This window comes from Microtus ochrogaster, chromosome 17 (assembly GCF_000317375.1).
Source record: "Microtus ochrogaster isolate Prairie Vole_2 chromosome 17, MicOch1.0, whole genome shotgun sequence".
NCBI lineage: Eukaryota > Metazoa > Chordata > Mammalia > Rodentia > Cricetidae > Microtus > Microtus ochrogaster.
In genome coordinates, this window is record NC_022019.1 from 32152874 (window position 1) to 32179814 (window position 26941).

General features: G+C 47.5%; 1 protein-coding gene across 8 annotated transcripts in view; it reads left to right on the forward strand.

Annotated features, from left to right (window-relative positions):
* The first annotated feature begins 3704 nt into the window (after positions 1-3704).
* Mbnl2 (muscleblind like splicing regulator 2) overlaps positions 3705-26941 on the forward strand; it is a 151274-nt gene continuing 128037 nt past the window's right edge. For 4 of the 8 annotated variants that reach the window (XM_013349323.2, XM_013349325.2, XM_013349328.2 and 1 more), the window contains exon 1: positions 3706-3950. The gene's annotated coding sequence lies outside the window, so the exon portion shown is untranslated. Of the gene's footprint in view, positions 3951-26941 lie in introns of all 8 variants that reach the window. The other 4 variants (XM_013349324.2, XM_013349326.2, XM_013349327.2 and 1 more) reach the window with 2 other exon arrangements.

Here is a 26941-nt window from a genome sequence, read left to right on the forward strand (position 1 = left end):
ACATGTGAAGACAACTCCGAGTGTCAGTCTCCTCCCATCTTTTTGAGACTGTGTCTCTTGCTGTTTGCTGCTGTGCACACCGGACTTCTGGCTAGCTGGCCCCCTAGCTTTCCTGTCCTCACGTACCACGTAGTTCTAGGTTTGAACACGTACAGAGCCTCCCTGGCTTTACACGGGCTCTGGGGAGCCCAACTTAGGACTGCTGTTGTAATAAAATCCCATGCCTTCCAGTTATACATAGACATCCATTTTCTCCCGATTGAGTCCTGGAGCTCTGAGGGCAGAGCCCAGGCATGCTCTGCATCGGTGAGGATTCACCTCCTGCCCTGCAGGACATCTCACTGTGACTTCCCAAGTTAGAAAGACACCTTTCCTGGTGTCTCTCCTTATAAAGACAGGAATTTCCTTGAGAAGATCCCATCCCCATGACCTCATCGAACCTGATTACCCAGGTGCTTCATCTCTAAATATCATCCCTCCGAGGTTAGCTTGTCAGTATCTGAAGCTTTGGTAAGGGACGTGAACAATCAGTCCCTGATAACATTTTAAGCAAAGAAGTATGAAAAACAAGATTTCTTTTAAAATGTTAGTGCTCTGGATGAAGCGTCCTGAAAGGCTTGAAGGGGTCAAGAATCTGTTCACAGCCAGGGTGGAGAACTCGGGTCTGGATCCCAGCTGCTTTGGAGGCTGAGGACAGAGGGCCAGAGTGTGCCACCCATAGTCTGGGCAACTTAGTGAAGTCATTTCTCAAAGCCACCCATAGTGAAGTCATTTTTCAAATTTTTAAAAAACACAAGGACTGGACTGTAGCTTGGTGGTGGAGAAGTAACGCACACTATAAGCCTTTGGTGTGTAGGACATCATAGATGCAGAAGGAGAGAGTGTGGGAGAGAGAGAGAAAAGGGAAAAGAGGAGACCAGACAAGAGGTGTGGGAAGGAAAAAAAAAGAGGGAGAGATAGAGAGAAAGAAAGGAAGGGAAAAGCAACACATGGGGAGCAACTATTATTTCAAGAGTTAACGCAAAGCATGTCAGTCACCTGGACAAGGGGGACACTGACGGAGAAGGAACAAAGGAAAATGTTCTGAATATTCAGGTATTATACTTGACAGACTTTGACAATGCATTTCTGTAGCGAGCCGGACAGGATCGCCATTACAAGATGGTACGTCCTGTCTTGTTGGAAATAAACAACTCCTTATTTGGCTATGCCTCTGGGAGCTGCGTGTCCCCTGCTTCCCGCATGCGCAGTGGATAAGGGTCCTTAGGCCTATCCCGATGCAGTCTGGTGTCAGCTGATGATGGCAGCCAATCACAGGGCGACCCGTGTGCCATTTCCCTATATAAGCAGCTGCCTTAGTGCTCTGGGGGGGGGGGCCCTCTCGCTTCATGCTCCTTCAACCAAGGGCACTCCAATTAAAGCATGATCTGAGAAGAATCCTCGTGTGGTGGTTGTTCTTTCTCACTGGTCAATAAGTTTGCCGCACATTTCACATTGTGGTTGGAGAGGAAAGCCAGGACAAAGTGCCATGTTTTTGGCTTGTACGAATGAGTACGTATGATGTCATTGTGATACAAATAATCAGCATGCTTGCGTGTGGCCTCTTGTCCGACACAGAAATGACCGTGGGGACAGCCATCATCTAGTGAGCCTCTGCCCACCAGTGAGCAGATGTTTTAGGTACACTCCCTTAATTAATGTAGGACACAAACCTTGCCTTCTAAAACGGCAAGAGCAACTCAGGCAAGCTAGCTATACAAGGCTACATTGTTAAGGGCTTAAAATAGCCTAGTACAATGAACAGTACAGAAGGCCTTTTGAACATCAGAGAAGCTAGTGTAGATGAGGACGGTCTGACAAAGGAATGACAGGTGAGCTGAGGTCCCCCGCACTTGGTAAGAAAGAAATAAACATGGGGTAGAGAGGAGGGAGGCTCCTTTCAGAAGGCATGAGGGGTAAAGTTGACTGTGAAGGCAGGGGCCACATTTCGCAGGACCTTGAAAGTCTATAATTTGGATTTTATGGAGGGATAGGTTTGAGTGTAAAAGGAACATGACTTTACATGACTTCAGAAAAACCTGTCTGGCAACAAAGAAGACCAGAGCTGAGGAGCCCAAATCCCAGAGGCCATCAGTTAGCTTTTGTATCATACAGGGAATAGGTCAGAGCTCTGGCCTAGCTTGGAGGAAAATTCTACCAGACTTAATTTCTTGGGCTGAGAATAGGGGTTGATGGGGGCTAAAGCTTAAGGAATAAGATTATGAGGCTGCCCAAAGCAAGAGAAGATGGGGAAAGGTTAGTTGTACGTTTGAGATCACGCAAGTGTGTGTGACATCGGTGTGTTGATGCTAAAAGGTTCTCCACCTGTTTGAATGGAGCTAATTTAAATTTTCAATGACTCAACCAAAGCCTGCAAGTGATGTTATTGACTAGAAATGAGACTAGGTATTAAAATAAAGAGGACTAACACACGATAGCCTATTGAAGAAAATTAGCCCACAAATCACAAGACATGCTGTGTTTCAAAGATGCAAGGGCAAAAATTAAAAAAAATAAAAATCATTGCATTCCACCTTGTTGCTCTATTCCAGATACATTAAACAGTTGCTTATAAAAATATAGTTAGGCTCAGTCCTTCAGATGAATAGGGTCTTTGTTCTTGCCTGGAGTTAGTCACAAGACCGTCATACTTAACTTTTTAAGACCTCAAATGTTGTGTTTTGTGGAAAGGAAATATGTGCTTATTGTGTTTTCTAAATTCCATATGTTTTTGTTTTTGTTTTCTAAGCCTTCAGAAATGCTGTGTACTGGTGGGGGATGGGAGGGGATAACCCTTTCTGTTCTCTTTTCTTGCTTTTTCTTGGGGGACTCCCGGCATCTTCCGGGTCGTCTTCAGTAGCCTAAGACCAGAGGATGGCTCTGAGTCCAGCTCCACCTTCCTGCAGTTGTCGCTGCTGCGTTAGTGACACCGTGGGCCGACGCATGAGTTTTTATTAAATGTCATCTAAGAAGGTTACAGCACACCTGATCCTCCGTGGGTGCCAGCCAGCAGCCTCAAAGCTGAACGTATAGACAGATATCCGTTTTGTCATTCAAGCATTCCCCAACTGAAGTCCCTGATGCTCTGGGCACTTAGCTGGAAGATGTATGGGTTCCAGTAAGTAACCACTGCAATGACAGCTGCTCTCCAGAAGAGCTGTGTGCTGGGGCTGCAAGCATGATGCGGTCCTGAGTGCCTACTCAGACATGGTTATAGTCACGGAAAATGCATGCATATGTTTCGTAAGGTATTACTCTCCTTGACAGACATTGAATTCTTTCCTTTATATCTACATCTATATCCGTACGCTTTGTCAAATGGCATAAGGAGGACTTCAGTTTGGGGTACAACTGTATTTCTTGGCCATCTTAGGAGTTTTCGTGTTTCCCGGAGTGTTTACGATGCAACTCCCAGCTCCGGGCTGGCTGTCTCGAAGCGTGTTTGTCTGAGCTACCCCTCTGCGGGCTCTGCCAATTATGTACCACTTCGCCTCGGTGCTGTGACTGCTTTCTTCGGAGAGGGAGATCCCTCTTCCATCAGTATGGACGCACTGTTTTCAGACCCTGCCAGCGCTGTGTTGCTGTGTCAGTCATCCTATGAGGACCAGTTTCAGGAGAGGAGGATTGACGATCTGGCCAGGGATTGGCTGGCCGCTCCTGGGCGGGGCCTGTGGGAAGGAAGGGCTGCAGCTCACAGCAACAGAGTTTAGACTGTCTTTGCTTCATCATCTGAAGGTAAAATTTTCCAGCCACAGCCGGCGGCTCGCAGAGTACAATAAACAGGGACGGACGGAGAACTCTTTGCATGGACCACCCTTCCTCATGATGCGGTGGAGAAGTCGCGGCCACTCGGTCCTGCCAGATGCTCTTGGGGTTACTGTACATGGGGAGGACAAGCAGAGCTAAACAAGGTAGGAGGACACCCCCCCCCCCTTTTTTAATGTTTAGAGTTTGCTGCAGTATGCTGCATTCCATGTGTGTGCTTAGGGAAGCCAGGGAGACCGGATTCCACTAATTCGAACGGAATACTCGCAGGAAACCCTGGAGTTTTACGTAACATTTGGATTTGAGAAGAAGAGATGGCAAAGCTGGAATCTACGCCGCCCCGTTCGGGGTGAGGCAGAAAACCGAGGGTTTTATTTATTTATTTAAAGAACAGACCCATTTATATATTATTTGTTTTTAATTATATGAGAGATCCAGGCCATTGTTTTCTTAGAGAATGTTTTTACTGCTCTAGTGAGCTGCAGAATAAAGTTTACATGGATCCTGTTCTTTGAAAACACTCTTAAAATTAAGAATTTTTTTTAAAAAAAATCATGGTAAATAATAGTCGGTTGAACATTTGAAACAGAAATATGTCTGTTTCTTATAAATTGGGGGCCACCCTGGTGCTACAGGGCAACGGCTTTAATTGAGTTTCAAAAGCACATTTTAACCACCAAGCCAGAGGTAGCTTCCTGGCTAGTCTTAGACACTGTAGTTCAATGTTTACATTGCTTTTCCTGGCAGCCTCCGTCTTTGTTTCCAGCTTAAAAGTGGGACCATTATATTCAAAAGTAAAGCTGGGTTAATAATGCTTACTGCAATTATCTGATCTGTATGCATTTTTAATGAGAACACACAGCCAGCAGAATAATTTAATGAGAGCAGGCTAGCTTTTAAAGCTGGGCTCTCACTACGCCCAGCCAGATCAACTTTCTTGCCGAGAAGCAGCGGCAGCCGGGAGAAAGGTTGAAGCAGATTTATTTTTAACACACTTGGCCCAGGAGAAAGGAAGGAGCTCGCTGTGTTGAAGAATTCTTTCTGCCCTTTTCCGTTTGAAAATTTCTGCCAGGCATGAGGAAACCATGCTTTTTTGTTAGGCCGTGGAAGCATGTGTTTACAATAAATGTGTAACATTTTTAGAATAGTTAGCAAGCACCGAAGCGGAGGAGAAAAAAAAAAAAAAAACTCGCCTAACCACCACCCCCGGGAATGTTCCAACGTTCTTCTAAATCTTACTTCCCCCTTAAAAGACAAAGATTTAAGTAGGAGAATATCTATGAGGGCATATGTATATTTAGGTGACAATGGAGGAACAAAAAAATTAAGCAGGAGACATTTTTACAATCTCTGTAAGGGGAAGTTTGTTCCTCTCCATTCTGAGGGACAGCAGCGTTCACTGGAAGAAGGGTCATGCCACGTAGATTCTTCTAGACCCACTGCCTTTACTTTCAAGGAGAAGTGCAGGACACTGGCCCAGAACTCCTGACGTCATCCCCCAACTATTTCTGCTGTGTGTTCTTTTATTCGGCTCGTGGAGAGGAATATTTCTCTATGTCCAGGCCAGGAACATTCGCACTCCCGATTGGCAGGACTTGAGTTATGTCTTCCCATTTAAACCCACAGCCCATCCATCCCCCTTCTGGGGCCAAAGAGGGTGGCTTCTCCGACCCGCCTGTCTGCGCAGGGTTTTTTGCAGGCTTCTGGCTTGGCTAGTGAAAAGCCTTGGGGAGAATGAATTTCACTTTCTTTCTGGCCGAACTCTCAAATGGTGCGGCTCTGTAAGGTTACCTGCGTGGACTTTTGGGAAGGGGGGGGGCATTCCCAGCTCCCCTGGAGCCATCATCTAAGGCCCAGGTTATGCCACCAAGTTCAAGGTTGCCTGGCTGGTGGTTGACAGCAGCGTCCACAGGAAAAACACCATGTTCTAGGGCAGATGGCTCAAAGGAAATAAAGTATAATCGTGTGTGCTGTTAACCCAGTGTCACAGGTGGCACGCTGGTGACAGCCTTGGTTACACAGATCAGGGGAAAGGCTAGCGTTTCGTGAGGTGCCTTTAAAAGAAAGAATTTGGGTTAGAGGACACTGCAGTTCCCAGGAGTCCCCGCTACCAGCCGTCCTGTCCTCCCTTCCCTCCACCTTCTGTGGCCTTGAGCAAAAGCCTACCTCAGTTTCTCCCCTGTCCTAGAACGTGTAATGCTTATCACACTTTGTCTTATGCTAGAATCCTAGGAAAGTGGTCTTGTACAAACGACAGTAACAAAAGTTGTTTGTCTCTTGGTGCTGGGAGCTGGGTGAAGTACAGAGGGAGGAGTCCTCTGTCTGGAGACCTGGTTGGCAATGTCTTAGGGGTGTCGACATGTAAGGCCACAAATACAAAACCCTCCGGTCTCTGTCAAGTTGGTACACATTTTCCAAAGATGTGTATGCTAAGCCAACAAACAAAATTTCCAAGCATGGTTGTTGGACTTTTGTCCATGGGTCGGGTCTGATGCTTTAGAAGAGGCTGGGCCAGCCGGCCTCTTCCCACAGTCGGCATCAGGGTGCCGTCCGTCGTGCCCGAAGGGGTCGGTGCTATTTTTACTTTGACTAAGTGGAGAGAACTGGGTGGAAGGGGGAAAAAGATGCTTGTGAAAGACTGGTCTTGCAGCCTCCCTGCCCAAGAGCCGGCCTTCGGTTTTGCTCGTTGTTTTAATTTGCTGTTGCCATGGTGAAAACAAATCAATATCACATGGCTCCCAGCCAGTCCCGCGCTCGGGGAGCGCCATAGAAATCCAAGAGCAGACGCTCAGGATTTCAACCAGGAGTCGGCAGGAGAGGGTTTAGACACTGAGCTTCAGCGGATTCCTCCTGTAGAAGGCGTTGGGTCAGCCTGAGATGTGTGTTCTCTCCCTTTCCTCTTGCATTCTCTTACCAGCACGAAAAAAATGTGGGAAGAGAGGTAGGCTGACGGCTGACGTGTTTACGTTTTCCAGGATAACAGATGGTAGCAGTGCAGAAGTAGGTAGGGGACACAATGCAGGGGGTGAAGGGCTCTAGTCAGTGAAGAGGGGAGGCACAGGGACAGCAGTGGTTGTAGAAAACATAGTCCTCAGAGAGCTATCCCTGAGAGGCCATTGGGTCCTTGAGAGCTACTACTGGCTTGTCAGACAGAGAGAGAGAGAGAGCGGGCAAAGAGGAAGTAGGTGGCAAGGGAGGGGTGGGGGTGAGAGTGTGGGAGAGAGGGCAACAGACAGGAGCCTCCCTCAGGACAGATCTGCAGGTCAAAAGTCAATCAGGTGAGCACAAAAGAACCCCAAGGTCATGACCCCACAGAGAACAGGACAGTTTTTCCAGTCACAGAGGCCCAGTCTGAGGCCCTAGGTAAGGAGAGCAGGGAGGAGGCTTCTGAAAGCAAATCAAGGGTCTGGAACCCAAGTTTCCTTTCTGGAAGAGCCCCTCAGACAGCCAGGTACATGGGCCCACTGCTGTGTGGAGCTGGGAACTTGGTTGAAGTAGAAGTTTTTATCTGGGCTCTGTCAGTCAGTGATAGTATACTGTTGTTGATGTTGTTGCTTCTTCCAGCATTTCAGTCAGGCCAGTTTTTTGGTTTCCTTCTTGAAAATGTGTGTAAAGTGTCCCTTGCAGCCTTAGTCTCAGTGGGGAGCCAAAGGTGATTGCTTCAGGCCTGGGCCTCCAAGGGCTTCGTCATCGCTAGGCCCCGCCTCCACTAGGCGCTGAGTAAAAACAGGTATGTTTGCTAAGGCCCCAGTGTTCTTGGCTGAGCCCAGGCCCTAGGCTGGTGGACGGTTTTCAGCTGGCCTTCTCTTACTCTCCCCCTCAATATGACAGGACGTCTTGGACCCAACAATGTACTTCAGTGTTTTGAGAAAGAATGCATTGTCTGAGGCCTTGTGGGTCAGCTATTCCATCTGTCCGTCAACAAGCGTTTGTTGAACACTCTTCGGGCAGCTCTTGGGTTTGGTTAGAACACAGGTTACCTAGTGCCTGCACTAGTGTCTCAGTACAAACACACCTGCCATAAAACCCACATTTCAAAGGCTTTGAAACATCATTGTTGGCTAATACTAAGTTAGCATTGTTAATCGTCAGATACTGATTTTACTCTAGACACGGTGTTTAGAAGCCAAGCAACACAGATTTTAGGAAGGTCGTTAAGTTTTAGATATCATCTGCTTCTCCTTCACCCCTGCTGTATTTCTGACCGTCAGTGTTGTATGGCTAACCTAAAGAGAGACGAGAGACGGGCCGTGGTGTCAGGGTGCTTGGCATATCCAGACTAGGTGGCTGTTGAGAGCTCTCGGAGTCTCGGCAACCAGAGCTTCAGCCTGCAGTGGCAAGGGACCATGGGCACTTGGCTGATAAAGCCTTAAATGCCAGCCAGAACAAAAGGAAATCTTAGACCCTCTCCCACTTCTGAGCTGCTGCCTGCCCCTGACAGCCCATGATGCAATTATGAGGAAACCTGATGCTGCCCCGGGGGATTATACGTCCCCACATTCTTTCATAAATGCAGGGGTTTTGTTTTGCTTTAGTTGATTTCCCCCTCTTTAAGTTGTTTTGATGGTGGTGGTTTGGGGGATTTTGCCCCTGAATATCCTGTCTTTGGACAAAGGCAAACTGTGTGAGGATGTAGTTAGCATAGAACTGAGAGAGAAGGTTCAAAATTCAGCCTCTCTTTTGAACGTTTTTCCCTCCCCTAAATCAGCCCAGTGTCTCCAGTGATGAAGGAGCTGGGCCCAGGTTAGGGGCATCCGTGGCAAGCTGGCTGTTGGGTGGAAGTCACCTTAGTGGAAAGAGAAAAGACACTGGGAGATGCCCTGTGACATCGTGAGCTTCTTTCCTGAGCTATCTGCCATGCACAATGCTAGAGAAGAAGACCCTGACGAACAAGATAAGAGCAAACCACAGCTCCGAAGAACAGCAGATGTGGGGCTCCTTGCACTTGACAAGGGCTCTGGCTGGCGTTATCTCCATTAATAGCCCAAATTGGGGGGGGGGGGCTAAAGTAGGAGCCTAGGTTAAGGCTGTCTGGGTGGAACTCCAAGAGATGAGTTATTACTAGATTTAAACACTTAGATTTGTCTGGAGTTGGTAGAGTGCTCGCCTGGCATCCTTGAAGCCTAGGGTCAGTTCTCACCTAGTACCACAGAAAATCAGGCAGAGTGGGGTCTATATGTAATCCTAGCACTCAAGAGCTATAGGCAGGAGGATCAGACGTTCAGAGACGTGCATTGTTACATAGGGAGTTCTAGGCCAGCCTCAGTGTGTGTGTGTGTGTGTGTGTGTGCTTGCGTGTGTGTGTGTGCTTGCGTGTGTGTGTGCTTGCGTGTGTGTGTGTGTGTGTGTGTGTGTGTGTGTGTGTGTGTGTGTGTACTCTTTTATACTCTCTCCCACTCCCTGAGGTTGATTGACTCGGGTTTTGTAAGCACAATAAGAATTCTTAAGTGGAGAGGCAGGGAGGGGAGCAGAGAAAAATGTAGAGCTCAATAAAAATCAATTAAAAAAAAAAAGAGAACTCTTAAATGTCCCCAGTACTAGATGTGAGGACATTAAATTCATGTCCCTACCTGGTACTTTCTTAAAGCCGTTTTAGACCTAGACAGCATAAAGGTAAGGCCCTGGAGAGGTAGCTTTAAGATACAGCCAAGGCTGACCCATACCCAGTCCCACAGCAGTGAGATGCTTCTGGAACGCACGATCCATGAATAGTTGTAAATGTCCTGCAGGCCAAGGACTACCAAAGTCCACCATGACAGCAACCTTCCAGCCTTCTGTACCTCTGAGATCTTCTCACCCCGTCTCTGAAAATGGTAGAAAGATGGGGACATTCGGTACAAGCAAGATGCCTTACACATATCTTCTGCAATGGGAGCTTCAGAAGATTGCCAGGGCCCCACCTGGTCACCAATGCTCCCAGTGTGCTGACAGAAGAAAAGAACTCTGAAGACTGGGTGACAGCCACACCATGGCAATGCCTGGCCTGCCTATGACTTAAACTAAGGCCCCAGAGACTCCCAAGTCCTATGGGTAACCAGAGCTGTAGGCTTTCAGCTGAATACGTAACAGACAGATGGAAGTAAATAACTTAGAGCTGAAGTCTTGAGGTCCAACGAGAAGTTGTTTTAGGAATTTCAGATGTACTTAGTCTCCACTCTGGTAAATTCTGCGTGTAGTAGTTACGGCGATGTCGTATGGGTGTATGCTACTTCAGATTTCATGTTTACTATTTCCTCCAGTGAGTACAGCTCCCACTTCCTGTTTAACAAGTGAAATGAAAACTGGGTTTGAGTGGGGGTGAAGAATATACTACAAGTTTTAGTAGCCCCAAAGTGGAAAAGTTAGTCCTTCCACCAATGGAAATTTATGCCTAAGGATGAGCCAAGTGAATCACATTGTGCTCTAACTTGAAGCTTTCATATAACGTATATTACACAGTCGAGCAGAGCCCAACCCTAACAATTTGGAGAGGACAGTAATGTTTTTAATTAAGAGATTGAATTATCTTTTTAAAAAAAATCTATAAATTTCTGGCATCCTAAGTGGAAGCTTCAATTAATCAAACTAAAAGTACCGGGGAAGTGCACATGATAAGGTGATTTAGAGCTTACTGTTTTAACGTCCTGAGAATTTGGGAAAGAAGAGCTGTGTCTGGGTCGGAAGGTAGACAGGGCTTCATGGAGGAAGGATCCCTTCCTTGGCTCTAAATGTCAGCATTTTTGTCTACATCAGCCTTTCTAATGTGGAAAGTCTATACCCCAGGCCAAGGATAAGATTCTTTATTAGTGAGGGGCGAGTACAGCTTATATATTATTTAGTGTATTACTTTAAACTGTCAGTTTTCATGTGTAGTTGGTGATGTATAGGTCACATTGGCATTGTTATTGAGGAGCTACTATTATGGTGGTTGTTTCTGACCTAAAGACATATGTTATAATAGGAGTGTGTCCTCAAAAAAGCAGGGGGAGTTCAGGGGCCAAAAACTCAGGGAGGAGGAACAGTGGTGAGGGTCAGAGACCATGAGCAGATTGACTTTGTAGAATAAGGAGTCTGTGTTTTGGGGTAGTGAGCAATCAGGCTGCATGGGGCAGTTGGAATCAGTAGGGTCGGACTGAAAAGCCACACAGCAGAGTTGAAATTTTTTAGCCTACGATATACTTATGATACTACCTAAAGATTCTATTGGGATTTGAAAATAGGGCTAGAGTTAGACCATTGTCATGAGTGATGCCTCTGGACAAAAATTTTACAATATTTCAGGCATAATGTAGGAAGGAGGTGGATAAAAGTGAAGGAGAGGAACCGAAAGACATCATAACAGGACATTAAGAGAAGCTGGCCCGAGCTCAGACGCGCCAGAGATACATTACAGCTTCTGCCCTAAAGAGATACTGATCGTGCCATACTGCAAGGTGGATGGAGAGAGATAGAGGCCAGCCAGTGGAGTAGGGTGGAGAGAGATGGTGAGCGGTGAGCTCTCCACGTGGTACTTGTCACCAACAATGGCATCTATGGGATGCATCTGTGGAGCTGTCGTATAGATAAAGACAAAGAGGGGAGAGGATGGAGCACTGCCTAGGCCCCAGGCTACCAATTTCTAAGCCCAAGACAACTGTCTTGAAACTAAACTTGATGTCATGGATGCTTCACTCCCATGCGGAAAAAGGGACATAAAGAGAAGCAGGCAGTGGACCAATGGTGAGCCTGGAAAAAGTAGTAGGTGGCCCAGAAGAAACTAGGAGCTAACAAAGAATTAGGAAACTAAATACACACAAAAGAACAAAATAATAATTAAAAAAAATAAGTAAGCAAAACCCTTGCTGACCATGAATCCACGGGACTCATTTGTTTACTTTCCTTGTTGCTGGGCAAAATACGGAATGGAAGCACCTGTCGGAAGGGAAGTTTATTTTGGCTCACGGTTTGAGGGTATGGTCCATCAGGACAGGGAAGCCAGGGCAGCAGCAGGGCCTGAGGGAACTGGCTGGGTTACATCCACAGTCAGGAATGGAAAAGCAAATCGGAGGATCCCCCCCCCCCCAGTCCTTGGAATGGTGCCATCCACTTTTAGGAGGGTGGGACTTCTCATCTCACTTCACCCAATCTCAAAACTCCTTCACAGACATGCCCAGAGGTTTGTTGCCATGGTAATTCTAGATTCCAACCAGTTGACAATCAAAATTAATGATCGCAGCCTCCTACATGTATTTTACCCTCTTGAGCAAGAGTCTCTGGCAGTGACCCTTTTGGCGGCAAACATTTGTTCTCAGTCGTGTTGAAAGCCACAGAACAGTGCGTGGATAAGAGAACATGTTTCTTTCATGGCTGCATCTTTCAGATGTATAGATTTTCAGAGGTAGAACATTTAAAAACAAAATTATCAAGACTTTTGTGTCTGCGTTTTAAAATACGTATTTTTAGGATATCACTATTTAGGATGGTGATTCCGAAGTGTGGTGTCACTAGACACTGGGTGTCTTGTTTTTCTGGGGTCTGGCAGGTCTCTCTTGAACCTAGCTGTAAGGACTTCATAGAAACAAATTCTCAGGATGAGAAAGTGTTTGGCGTGGTTGGTACCCTTTTGCCAGATACCTCCAAGGACTGAACAGAACAGCTTTCCTGTGCCCGACGGTCACCTGGGGATCTTATTAAGAACACAGATTCCGATTCAGTAGGTCTGGTGGGTGGGGGTGGGGTGGGGCTCATCCTCTGCCTTTCTAACAAGCTCCCAGAGGATGGAGATGATGGTACCACTCATCCTCCTCACTGGGGAGCATCTGTAGCACTACAGCAGCGTGCGGAAATCTACGTGCCAGTGGTTGATGGGTCTGGGATAGCTCGCCTGAAGAGCCCATGTAGGGTAGAGGCCAGCACCCATTAACCCAGGCAGCTTCTGCAAGATACCCAGTCTCACTTGGAGATCGGATCAGTCCCCAGCTAGGGCTGAAAAGATGAAGGCAGGGATGACAGCACAGCAAGCATCTGTGACTATGTAAGATGTGGACATCTCCCATGCCTAAGATGTCTGTGGTCACGGTGGACACAGACTCACAACTTGTACAAGACATTTGATCACCGCCCCTCGGCAAGGCCTCCAAGTCTATGTATCTGCTTCAGAGATCTTAATTTCTTCTTCCCCAAGAAACATGTTTTAGAAATCAGCCATGAATAACCCCCACGTTTTTTTTCTAGGTGGTGGGTGAATTTAAAGGCCAAAATGTGTCCACCTCATCAGACCTTAAACACCCAGTAAATGAGTTTGGGGAACTGTCAGTCTTCAAGTCCCTTGAGATGTAGCGCTCTTTCTCTCCCCATGCTCTCCAAAGGGTGTGGTGAGTATATAGGACCGGCTGTGCGCCTTCAGCGTGGCGTGTTATACGCCGCATTTATGCTCCAGGTCATAAATGAAGACATCCTTAGAGCACACAGGGAAAAGTCCAGGCCTGAGTAGAGATCTTATATCTTGTTATGTTCATACCTCGTGTTCCTGTCAATCCACCCTCCTCTGGGGTGCATCCTGGTTCTCAGTCTCCAGCAAGGCTCTCCCTCTCCTGGAGCCAGGAACGAAGCTACACCGATTTAGGGAAAGTCTTTCCTGCTGGATGGCCTGTTTGGTCCACACACAGATGGGTGGGGGTGGGGCGTGCGTTTTAATTGACCAATAACCTTTTAAGAATGAAACAGAGCAAATGTGTATCGAGCTTATTGAGTGCATACTATATAGCCAGCTTCAGGTTGAGAGCTGCGTCTGCCCGCTCCTTCCATTAAAATGTTTTCCGAAGGAAGGGAGGCATGGGGAGAGAGTTATCTGCCAAAGTCATAAGCTAATCAGGGGCCGAACAAAGGTGAGACACACCTTGGCAGCCTTCAGCGCCTCAGGCAAGAATGCCTCCTTGGGGATTGCAAAATGGGGGCTTGCTTAGGAAAAGGGCCATGGCACACCTACTCCCTGTGGAGCCAAACAGAGCAGACAAAAGCCGTTGCTGGTATATTCTGCAGGCAGGAAGTCATTCTTCAGCCAGGGGACATTTTTCACAAAGAAACTTGGTGTAGTACCAGGTCAGGGCCAGGGAATTATCTTCATTATTAGTTGAGAATTAGCTGGCCTTTTGTTACTTTTCTGTGGTGCATGTGTGTGTGTGTGTGTGTGTGTGTGTGTGTGTGTGTGTGAGAGAGAGAGAGAGAGAGAGAGAGAGAGAGAGAGAGAGAGAGAGAGAGAGCGCTATTCAAATCTGAGGAGTTTTGTGCTGTTTTGACATTGCTAATTGGGGAGAATTCCTAGAAACATGTCTTGTGCTCTTGGGATAGAACCCAGGGTCTTTCTCACATTCGGCAAACCCTTTGGGCTCCATCCTGTTCTTTCTCTTTTAGTCTCGAGGCAGTGTCTTGCTAAAATGTCCAATCTGGTCTTGAGTTTGTCATCTTTCTGCCCCAACCTTCCTAGCAGCTAGGATCATCTGCCTTTGCCACCTGGCGAGGAACACTTTTCATCTTCCGTTTCCCTCCTTGTGCGGTGTGTTTCCTGCCGGAAGTTCCTTCCTCCTCTAAGGATGCTCACTGCTCCTGCATAGCTGCTCTGGGATGTGGGATGTCTGTGGTCTGCTCCGCCTGTTGCTATGCTAAGTTATGGCTCCCTTTCCCTGCTCAGTCTCCTGCTCAAGTCTGCTCCTAGCATCCCTACCAAGTGGCCTCCATAGGTTCAGTCTTCCTAGGTATCTCTTCAGCTCCATGCTCGGATGGGAGACTGCATTCCTGTTTAGGAAACCCATCAGGAGCTCTGGAGTACCACTTTCCTGGCAGCCGCCACAAAGACCATCCCCTCAGGAAACAAAACAAGCCCTATCTCTCAAGTCTCCCTGTTTCTTTTCTTTAAAGTTCCCTGGTGCAGCTAAGCTGCAATTAAGAGGCAGGATCAAAGGGACCTGCTGCCTCTGGGGCAGCTGGGGCCATCGAACAGCTTTGGTCTTTTTTAACTCCTTACTTCCCACGGGTTGTGCTGCAACTGCTGCCAGCCTGCTCTGGGCACTCAGGCACCAGAATGGGTAGATGGCTTGGGTAGAATGGGGCTGCCCTTTCCCTACCATTGGGTGAAAATCAGAAGGAAGCTTCCAGTGGGAAAGTGAGGATCTGGTGCAGGTCATATCTATATCCAGTTGCTCCCAGAGCTCGAACAAGCAGATTCTAAGGACTGCAGCCAGTATAGACCAGCACCACCCCAGTTTCTAATGACTCCAGCCAGTGTAGACCAGCGCAATCCCAGCCAGTGTAGACCAGCAGGACCCCAGTTTCTAACGACTCCAGCCAGAGTAGACCAGCGCAACCTCAGATGCACATAAACCACAATGTTTGCTTAGAAAATTCTTCCCTGTGCTGAAATGGAAGTCTGGCTCCCATCACGGTCAATGCTCACCCTGTCTCAGCACTCGGTATTCTTCATAAGCAGGCCACAGGTCTCCACAGAGGGCCAGTCCTTTGCATACTAGAGGCTGTAAGCTTCAGCTAGGGTCGTTACGGCACCGCCCTTATTCAGGATATAATACTTCCATTTATGCAGCCCAGGACACACACCACTATGTTCTGGCAGTTTTAGCCCACGGTTGATCCCTGTGGAATAGTGAACCAGCAGAGAGGGAAAGGGTTTTGAGCAGGTCCAAACACAACGAGAAAAGCAGATGGGCGTTCCACAGTACTTTAAATTCTCGTCGTCTACCGCAATAATAGGCTGCTGTTGCCTCTGGAAACATCTGCTAGCATGCTGGACATTGGTCGAAAACTGGTAGATGGAACCAGCAGGCAAAGACGTAGACGGTACACATGCAGCGGGAAAGATACCGCTTCACGCGGCGGGAAGAACCCACCGAGCTGCTTTTCAAAGATGGTGTGCAGATTTTAGGTCACCCCCACTTTGCAGCTTCCTCTTCTCCCTCCGCTCCACCCTCACGGCCATTGTGTCTGCAGTAGTGCCCAGTCCTGAGGGGCGGCCCTCTTCCTCAGACACCCAAAGACCCGCTGTCCCATCGGTAGGCGCCAAGGTCACCAACGGAACTAATTAATCTTAGCTCCAATCAGCAGCGGGCGGTGCCCACCTTCCCTCCCTCCCTGAAGCAGGAGGAACAAGGACATGATGGGTTTCTGGTTCTCTCCTTCAGCTACCTTGGGTCTGCTCAGAGGACCCAGGGTGAAGGAGGGAGGAAAACGCCCAGCTGGCTCCCTGCTCGGGACCAGGTGTTAATGTCCAGAAAACCAGGGCATGCTGCAGGCCTCTGCGGCCTGCTTTGAGGCAGATTCCTGCTAGGAAAATCCTTGGGTTGATGTTTAACCTAAAGATCACTAAGCTGCTCTTCTACCACACACTGGGGCCCTCTTTTTCCTCCCCTGCCTCTCCCACTCTGCTGCTCTTGCTCCCCCTCCTTGGCCTCTGTCTCCTCCCCTCCCCCCCTCCCCCAACTGCCAACTGAACCCTGCCCACACTCTGCCATACTGAAATTTTACCTTTTCAATGAAAACTGCTAATTTTCTCACTGACCACTAAAGAGCACCGATCCCCACCTCAGGCTAGAATGTGTGTTATATAACCCAGACCCGATTAAATCATTGATGAGGAAAAGTAATTGGGGGGCTGATGGTTGTAGAAATACTGGCCTGGGAGAGCTCTGTGTGCAGAGTTGGAAAATGTCACCATTCAGGACGCTGTAGAAGCCTGGCTGTTTCGCTCCTCTCCAGGAGGTATTGAAACTCCCCAGTCAGTGGTTCTGTGGCCGCAGACTTGTTTACTGTTCTCCACTGCACCTCCTATTTTGATGCATTAGAAGGCAAGAAAAAAATGGCAGTGTGGCCGGCACACTTGGTCAGGAGAGCAGAGTGCAGCTATCTGAGAGACTTAGCGCATCACAGCCTGTGAACCCGTTTGGTCCTTGCTTCCCTGGTTGCCAGAGCTGTGGACATGAGGGCCACCAGTGAGCTTCCTATTCCAGTCTTGCAGAACTCAGAAAACCTTGGACTTAGGTCTGTAACATCCCACCTTCCTCACTGGTTCAAAGCAGGAGATAAAAAACCGTATGTTCCATACAAGAGCAGTCTCCTGGGGAACATGCGACCGTTGGCTAATTCCTGCTCACCTATGCACACACACATGCAGGTCATGAGGGTGTAACCTGTGCTGGAAGAGGAGCCGGGGAGGCTGTGGCTGAGTCCTTTCCCTCCCTCACGCTCTCCTTCTTCCCTCACATTCTCAGGACTGAAAATTAGAAGCACTTTTCTCCTACACACAAAATTACTCCCTCACACACATGCCCCCTCCTGCTTTGAAATGGCAATTGCTGCCAGAACAGGCTCCTGGAAGAACTCTGTCCTCTGCAGTGACTCCAGCTTTACCAAAAATGTAGCCAGCCAGCGGGACCAAAGGAATAGGTCACCCCTGGGGAATACCTAGGACCAGGAGAACCCTGAGGTGCTTTCCGGGACCCTGTCCATGTCTGATTTCTTAATTCGGGTGCATGCTACATAGATAATGTTTGCTTTGTGATATGAAAATTGAGTGGGTTGGACACTTAGAATTTGAGGCCACTCTGTCTTTAATAAAAAGGTTAAAGATGGTAGCTGGCTTCTGTGTGCTGGCCGTGATAACCCACTACACTGAGAGGGCTCCTGCAGAAGGCACATGGCTGCGTCTACTCCCCCTCTGGCTTCTTCTGCTGCCCCAGCCATGTCTCTTCTTATACTCTGGGTCTTTACGGCTCTGACAGTATCAGTGATCTCATGAGAGACCAGAACTGCAAAAGGCCATGTCACTCAGCTGGACATGTGACCCCAGGCCCTGAGGACGTTAATATTTCAAGTTGAGAAAGAAATACATCTTTAATAATGATAAGGACAGCAGTAATAATAGTTATTGTCATTACCCCTTTCATTTTCTATAAAGTATCTCCCTTCCTCCATGTTTGTTTATTCAAACACATGAAAGGTTAGCTTCCAGGATTTTTTCCTCCCTGGATTCTAAGATTAGGAGAAAGAAGAAAGGGTAGAGGTATCTCAGATCATCGCGGTTTACCCTTCACAGTGTGGCCCTCAGTTCCTCTTGCTTCATTTAGTGGACAGAGATCTAAAAGTAAAAAGCTAGGACCGGCAAGTGGCTTAGTAAGAGTCAGTAGGAATTCTAATTCCTTCGAGGAGTCTCAGAACATATGTAAAACACAGTTCTGCACGATGACATGTTCGTAATCCCAGCGCTGGAGAAGCAGAGACATCCCTGTCTTCTAGACATTGTAGCCTACTTGGTGAGTTCCAGGTCAATGAGAGACCCTGTGTCCATAAAACAATGTGCAGTGCCTGAGTTTGGCCTCCAGTGTTCATACTTCTTCACACACAGCCACGTATATACACATAAACATATATGCACACACACACACACACAAAATAAATAAATAAAGTGGTTTAGGGCAGCAGACTCTCTAGTTCGCAGACCCTCAACAGAGACTCAAGTCCTGGCTCCTGTAGGAAGCATGGCAGTGACCAAGTCACTTGCAACGCTGTTTAGTTCCTTTGCAGAAATCAGGATGATGAGGTCAAGGAAATGGCTCAGTGGGTGAAATACTCACTGTTCAACCAGCTTGAGTTCAATTTCAGGATGGACTTAAAGCAGCAGGTGTGGCAACACAGGTCTGTAGCCCCTGTCCTCCTGTGGCATGACGGGAGGTGGGGACAAGAGAGCCAGTCGGGCCTGCGGGGGCCATGAATGACAAAGAGACCATCTCAATCGTGGTGGAAATCGATGGCGGACACCAACCGTCCTCTTACCTTTAGATGTCCTCGAGGCTCCCGGAGCTTCAATAGTGTCAGAGAGCATAAAGCAGGAGGTGATGGGCTGTTACAGAGCAACGCAGTCAGAGCTTTGCTAGGGATTATGGAGGTCGGACAGAACCTAGAGATACCAACCGGGACTCTGAAAATACCGGGTGGCATGGATGACAAGAGCATGTGGCAGGCTGGAGTCCTAGCTGTCCTGAGAATTGTGGGGCGCAGGGTGTGGTGAGTTTGGTATTTATCCACAGAAGGTGGATATTTGAGATTAAAGCAGGACTTTGCTGAGGACACAAGCAACCTAGAAAAGAGTGGGTGGCACAGCTGTGGAGGATACCTGTTGAAGGGGCACCGTAGGTATTCTGCATGCGTGCACACCCAAGGTGGATGGCGTTTCAAAGAGGGCAGTTTGGCACAGTGTGTGGGCAGCATGACCTCTGTATGTGCTGTTGGGTCTGTGTAGCCGATCATGTTATCCGCTTTGTCCTACGTTAAGGTTTTACATAACCAAGTAAGAGTGAGAAACAATGCCGGATCTGGAAGTTTAAGAAAGATAGGAACTGGGCGTGTAACCCTGGGATGTGGGCATTAGGAAGACATGCCTGACCTTCGGGAACACTTTAGGGAGGATATTGAGTGGGACCAAGTGTGGAATGTAAGACTGTTGTCAAGTGTGTGACGTCATGGCTATCAAAAGAGATGCAGTGGGCAGATGTCTTAGTTAGGGTTTTATTGCTGTGAAGAAACACCATGACCACGGCACCTCTTATAAAGAAAACATTCGTCGTGGTGGCTCACTGACGGCCTCAGAAGTTCAGTCCTTCATTATCAAGATGGGGAGCATGGCTGTGTGCAAGCGGACTTGGTGCTGGCTATATCTTAGCTTGCAGGGAACGGGAGATCACTTTACAGTTGAAGGAAGCTGGAGCAAAAGAGGCATCCAAGCCCGCCCCTACAGTGACGCACTTCCTCCAACAAGGCCACACCTCCTAATAGTGCCACCACTCCCCTTGGGGGCCATTTTCTTTCCAACCACCATATCAGGCCAGGAGAAACAGGGTTAAGGTTGGTGGGTGGGGCTTGTAGGAAGGTGTGCTGGGCTGTTAGGTACACCTTTGAGCCAGAGGCACCTTCTGGGGATGGATTGCCTGAAGCCACAGTTATAGGAATGGGTTTGAGTCTTCCCTGGTAGGACAGGCGAAAAGAATCAGATAAATCTTGCGGCAGGTGGTAAACTGAGGTCTAAATGCTTCCCCAGGAAGCTTCCAGGGCTTTGTCGGAAATGAATCACGCTCATTAGAGTGAGTGTATTGGGGAGAGGCCAGCAGACTGCACTGGCTCCCATTACTAATTAAAGATGACCTGTGTATCACTTACAGGCTGAGCTACAACGCAACAACACTGCCGCTGTCAAAAGTGCAGTGAAGGTGGACAAGTTGCCGTTCTTTTGTTATTTTTCCTGGATTTTTGCTTGCTCCCTGAGCTTTAGCAAAGGACGACTCTAGAGCCTAGCTCTGTTCCCTTATTGTAATCTATCACGGTAGACTATCATTCATGTTGACCACACTATCTTTTGTAGGAATCCTCATGTATTGTGTCGTGTGCAAAAGCCGGTGTCTGGTCATTAGTACACACTCAATACATGTTCTCTGAGTACGTGCAATGAATGGAGTGTTTTATTATTGAGACAGACACTTCTTTAGGTGAGGGTTAGCTGTGAGTCAGACTCATGCTTCACCACTCACGCAAACAGAGGCGGGACTTTCCATTGCAAATGTAAACTGAATACATTTCACCCTGGAGTGCACACAGTTGTGTGCAGCAGAGCTTCGGAACACTGAAGACGGGCCAGCTGAGCCCCTGGATCTTCAACCAGGGATCTGTATTATTTTCTCTATTTATTCAGACGTCACAGAAGAATGTTGGCAGGTGGAGGAAATGGTCAGAGGACGAGGACTAAAATGCTGAGCTAGGCGTTGTCTAGAGTGACCTCAGTTTTTACAAAAGCGAGTTCTAGTTGCTTAATTGCCACAGAAGTGACACTTATGCTTGTGTTCCTCTGAGGAAGACGAACAATGCATCTCACAAAAGGAATTGGCCTGTTTCTTCACCCTTGAGAGCCTGGCCAGTTAAAAACCAAAAGACAGGTCTCCAAGGTCAAGGCCAGCGGGATGAGACTTGAAACAGTGTGACAGGACCGTGTATCTATGCTCCACGACTTTACCCAGCTGGGACTCCAGGAAAAGGAAAACCTGCTTTCTTGCTATCCCCATTCAAAAACTCATCACACTGCTCCAAAAACTGGTTTTGTTGACTGCTTAAACTCTTTGGAAGCTTGGTTTTTTTAAAAAAAAAATCAGATTTCTTGGCCTGTTCCCCAAGATTCTGACTTGGGATATCTGGGGTGGGGCCCAGGAATCTACATTTATTAGAAGAATCCAGTGATTTAAATGGAAATTATTCACAGACCTCCAGGCACAGCCTTATGGGCCACTCAAACCCTGTAAACCCTAGTCTCACTGTAGACCACGTGCACGATTTCAGGCAACGCTATTTGAACTTATGCTTCCTCATCCTTCAGATGGTGTCTGTTGTCTGCTTCTCTGAGGAACAGGATTGAATGGAAACACCGATATAAAGGGGGTACACAGAATAAACAATCAACTAAGTGCGTGATAGTTCACATGTATTTTCTGGGGTGAGTGCATGACCGCAGCCCTCTAAGGGTTCTAGAAAGATCAGCGACTTCAACCTAGGATTTCTGCAAATTCATCAGTTCTTGTCAGCCCTCACAAAACCGCATTGTTTTTCAGCAAAATGCAGAAGGCCTTACCCGCAGAAGAATTTTATCTAGGCTTTGGGGAATGTTTACATTTGGTAGAGATGGTGAGACCCCAGTACATGTCATCTCAGACCAAAGGGGTCATCCTGCTTCTAATAGAGTTGAAACACAGTTGCTTTTGAAGACAGAGGGCCTCCATTTGGGAAGTCTCTCCTATCAGCCTGTGTGAAAATGGAGCTCATGAGCCAGCTCCACAGCAGGCCGTGCCTTGAGCTGTTTTGGCACAGATAAAACTAATTGTCTCCACTCCGCCTGCTTTCAGGTTGTTCAAGTGGGTGGTGACTGGACCATGTTAGGCTCCAACTCCTGAGTTCTTTGGAAATGAGTGAGTGAGTGAGTGAGTGAGTGAGTGAGTGAGTGAGTGACTGATTGTCTCTGGAGCGAAGAAAGGCTCCTGTGACAGCTATTGGTCCATTCTGGCCCTCCGGTTGGTCCCCCAAGGAAGGGCAGTGGCTTTGTTGCCTGGAGAGAGAATAAGCAAGGCTGCTTCCTTCCTGGATGCGGTGACCCAGTTGCCTGTGTGAGGAGCCCACGTCACAGCCACTCTCCCAGCCCCCGCCGAGAACCCGCCAACAGCAGAGACTTTCACAAGTCAAGTGTTTGCTGGAGTTCTGGGTCATACGGTTTGGGTGATGCACAAACAAAGGCATGGAGCATGGTCTGGAATCCAGGGAGAGACCGGAGCAGAATAGTGAAAAGGAAACTCAGAAACAGAAGGGAGTAAAAATGGAAACATATAGTATCCTGGGAACCAAACGTCTAAGGTTCAGCTTTTACTTAAGGAAAGTTTTCAAAAATTTCCCAATCAACAAATTTAAAGATTGAAAAATCTTCATATGCATCCTGAATCATTTTCAAAAAGTTCAGCCCCTCCCTTTGGGAATGTAGATTGAAATCTGTTTGTTTCATACCCTGTTGCTATAAAGGAAGCAAAACAAACTGACTGGCGGCCAATCAAGATGGCACCCTCCAAAGGCATGAGCACACACATGCACAACACACATACATACACACATGCACATACACACATACACACACGCACATACACACATGCACATACATGCACATACACACATGCACATACACACATACATACACACATACACACATGCACATACACACATACATGCATGCACATACACACATACATACATGCATGCACGTACACACATGCACATGCACGCACGCACATACACACATACATACACACATACATACACACATACACATACACACATACACACATGCAATACATACATGCATGCATGCACATACACACATACACACACATGCACATACATACATGCATGCATGCACATACACACATACATACATGCATGCACATACACACACATGCACATACACACATACACACATGCATACACACATGCACATACACACACGCACATACACACTCGCACATACACGCACACACATACACACATACATACACACATGCACACATTCATATGTGTGTGCACAAAAACAAAGAAGAAACCTGACATTAACTCCATTTGTGTTGACCCTTAACACATGATGCTTTACATAACATAGGAAAGAGGGAGAGGCCACGCCGAGTGGGCGAGCTGGATATGATTGCAATTGGACAGGCCTTGCCTTACGTTGAGTAGTAACCTGGAACAGATAACAATGAGTGAGTAGAACACATCCCTATCAGAGGAAACGGCCTGAACAAAAACCAATAGGAGGAAATGAGTTCCCATTGTGTGTACACATGAAGTTCCGTGGAGAGGAAATCGCCTGGTTCAGCACACTTCTGCTCCCTTCCGGTGCTGCCATGGAAAGACCAGGGATGGTGTCTCCCTCAGCCTGGGCTAGGCTGCAAGGAAATAAGTGGGGTTTTTAGCAACTGCACCCACATTCCTAGACTTCTAGAAACTTCTGTTATAGACTGGATCTTGGGACCACCAAGGACAGTTACTGAGGTTTTTCTTTTGTTGTATTCGAGGCTGTATGCATATAAGGTAAAACAGCACTTGGCTTCAGCATCCTGCTCTCTTTGTAGACTTATTCATTTCCTCAGCATCCGCCAGCCACTTCCATGTAGGTGTCATATGGGGCCACCTCTCCGCAAGGGCCCTGGTTCTCTGCTGAGGGTCAAACCATCCGAGAAGAGGCCTATGATTAGCTCAGGGCGGCTTCCCTTTCAGGTCTCTTACATGGACAATAACGACACCAGCACTCCCGTTACCTGCTATTATCTATAGAAATACAGTTCTCATCATGAGCATTTGATTTTGTGGAGCACTGTGTGGTGCCTGGCGCTCGTTCTGAACCATAGAGACCAGCCATTTTCGGTCCTGGAAGATATAGGGGTATAGCAGAGGCAGAGGATTGTATGTTCCAGTCACATAATAAGTGAATTACCTAGGTCTCTGGAGCCCCCAGGGTAGGGCTTGGAGACACCTAATAGTCCTCAAAGAGCTTGGATTGAGAAGGACTTATTATTTTTTTTCTGCTTTATGTTGCTTGATTGACAGTTTCAGTACAGTTAAGCTCAGATCTGCAGGGATGCTACTATAACGGGCGTGCATGGTGGAGTCATTTTCCACTGACATCATCCTCTGAAAGAGGTTCCTGAGAGAGGGAAAATGAAAGCAGAGGAGGGAGGCGGAGGAGCCTGAGCGCCTTCTGTGCAGAGCCCGCCATCTTGCCTGCCGGCTGCACCTCCACCCTGAGCTTGGCTGAAGCCCAGTGTTACTGACCCAGTCCAGTTCCCTCCCCTGTCCTCCAAGGGACCGTTTGCCGCCATGGCCTGTGGCATCTGCAGACACTGTGTGTAGGAGTGAAAAAAATCGATTCAAAGACACTATTTCTTGAAGGCACCCAAGTTCTACTGCAGTTTACGTTGGATTTGGTGACTTTCAGTTTGCCCTGGAGGGTTAAAACAGTCTTGGTCCTTATTATAAAATGCCATTTGATGGTTCTCGGTTGATAATCCTGAGGGGAGCAGCCAGCGGGAGCCAGATGCTATTCAGGGTGCTGGGCTCCCGAGATGCCCTGGCTTGGCCTCAAGGTCAGTTGATGAGAACACAGAACAGCATGGTCAACCTCAAGGAGACAGGGCAAGGTTAGAGGGGACAGTGCTCAGAGTGGGTGGTCCTGGTTCTTCTGGGCTGTGGATCAAAGGACTGGCCTTTTCTGAGGAGATTTGGAAGCTCTGAAGGACAGCAAGCAAAGAAAGGGGGAAGGGACATCACAAAAGCACAGTCGTTCCAATTAACAAATGCCTGCTAATTACTTGCTTCTGGGACTTATCAAGTCTCATCTATAAACTAAAATTAAAGGGCGACTGAGCCTTAAGCTGTTAGCTTTGCTGTCTTCCTGCCTGCCTGCTTCCTTCTTTCAGGGGAAAACCATACAAATTAAGAATCAGATTTGCCAGCGGATAGCATACGGATGCAGGGAAACAAGACTGCTTTCTGCAGTGTGGACAGGGCTGGGGCGTGGCCACATTACCTTCTGGCGCACATCTTGTTCAGCAGGCCTGTGGGGAAAAGAATCCAGGGAAACGTGTGCCTGGGTTCTTGCCTGTCCAGCACAGGCTGTCTTCCATAGCAGGGCAGAAACATGCAAAGTAGCCACGTCTGTCTGTCCTTCCTCCTGGACCGAATTTTACTCTCCCCTCAAGCTAGAAATGCCTGCGGGGGATAAAAACAAGGGCTTCTCACATGACACTGAATAATGGTGGTTTCAAAACGCCTGGTGGTTGAGTCTAATTTGCAGGGTGAGGTCACAGGATCGCCTGGAAAATTCCAGCGTGAGTTTATTCACATAGTACTGGACATCAAAAATTAAAAAAAAAGAAAGAAAAGTGGAAGCCGACTCTTGAATTGTTTGGGAGGAGTTTATGTTTCCTTGCGTTTCAAACATCCTGACTTTTGTAGTTGTTCTGAGCAAAATGCAGGCTGTAGTTTTAAAAGCAAAAAATTGAAGGGCATGAGAGAGAAATAGGCCAGAGCTTAGAAATGTAGCTGAGAGATCAAAGTCAGAAAACCCGAGGGAAACATGGCATCTGGAGGGAGAATAGGTCCCGGGTGACTCCTCTCGGCCGCGGAGGCTGATTGGGAGCTCGGGAACCTGGAGTTTTTCATGGATTCGTGGAATTCCTGTGACTTTGTTCTACAGTGCTGACCAGCGGGTAAGGTGCCTGCTTCTCCACTGGCTTTGTAATCTCAATGCTTTGCCCTTCATATAATGGCTTGTTTGTTTTGAGGCTGGCGCACACTGGCCGAAGAATCAGACATTTGTTTCACAGTGCTTGTTTTGAAGACATCAGTTCTGGGTACATCCTCACACTGCCTGTAAAAGGAGAGGCTTATCTGGGTGAGCTGTACCGTATAGGCATGGCGGAGAACTATATATGTCTCCTACTATGTGGAATGAAAGTGAAGTACGATAAAACTTCATTTCAATCTAATTACTGAAGACCCTGAACTATACATTATTCATAGAGATGTACGGTTTTATTAATTAGGATGACATATTTGAGAGGGCCAGGGATACGTTACCTAATAATGACCCTTAAGAAGCTCTTATTAATGAAGAGATAAGAATGATTTATTAGTGGAATTAAGATATTTATATCTAAATGAACGGTAATGAAGTGTCTGAAAAGTTTGGGCTCATAAGTAGGGTAAATAGTTGCATCAGAATTAGGTTAAGACTGTTCATTTGTTCATTGAGCAAGCCCCTTATACCCCTTAATTTCATAACTAGTTCAGAGGTCAACTTTGGCCTGGTCTGGGGGCGGTTTCAACTCGCATGGGAAATCTGCCGAGTTACTGGTGGCCGTCTGCCTGGAAAATCTCTTGTGAAGCGTTCTGAGGTGCCAAGCATAAGTTAAGAGGGTGAAGAAGCTGGGATTAGCTAGTGTTGCCTGCCTTCACCGGGGAAGGGAGGGTCAGATGCCTTCGGTTGCTATCCTTGGAGGAGGCTCACCCCTTCGTTCTCCAGAGTTATCTGTGTTACCGTTGGACCATTTCTGGGTGTCTTGAAGACCCAACAGTGACTCTTCTACTGGAGGGGTAGCCATTCCAGTGTCTTAACTTACCTCTGCTCCGAAGAAGGAAGGATGTTTGAGTTGAATTTATTTCACTACATAGACAATATATTTTATTTTCACTACCTTTAAGGAACAAAATTATTTTATAACTCTTTTGAGTGTGTGTGTGTGTGAGAGAGTGTGTGTGTGTGTGTGTGTGTGTGTGTGTGTGTGGTGTGTGTGTGTGTGAGAGAGAGTGTGTGTGTGTGTTTATATGGGTGAGGGTGGTTACTCTGAATGGGCCCTTTTCTATTTACTGTTTTTATTGCTATTTACTGTTGTGAGAATTCATTCCACCAATAGCTTTGGTGTAATGGCCTTAGGCCATGACTTCTGGTCTCCTTAAAAGGGAGAGAGGGTATCTCTCTCTCCTCTCTCTCTCCTCTCTCCTCTCTCCTCTCTCCTCTCTCCTCTCTCCTCTCTCCTCTCTC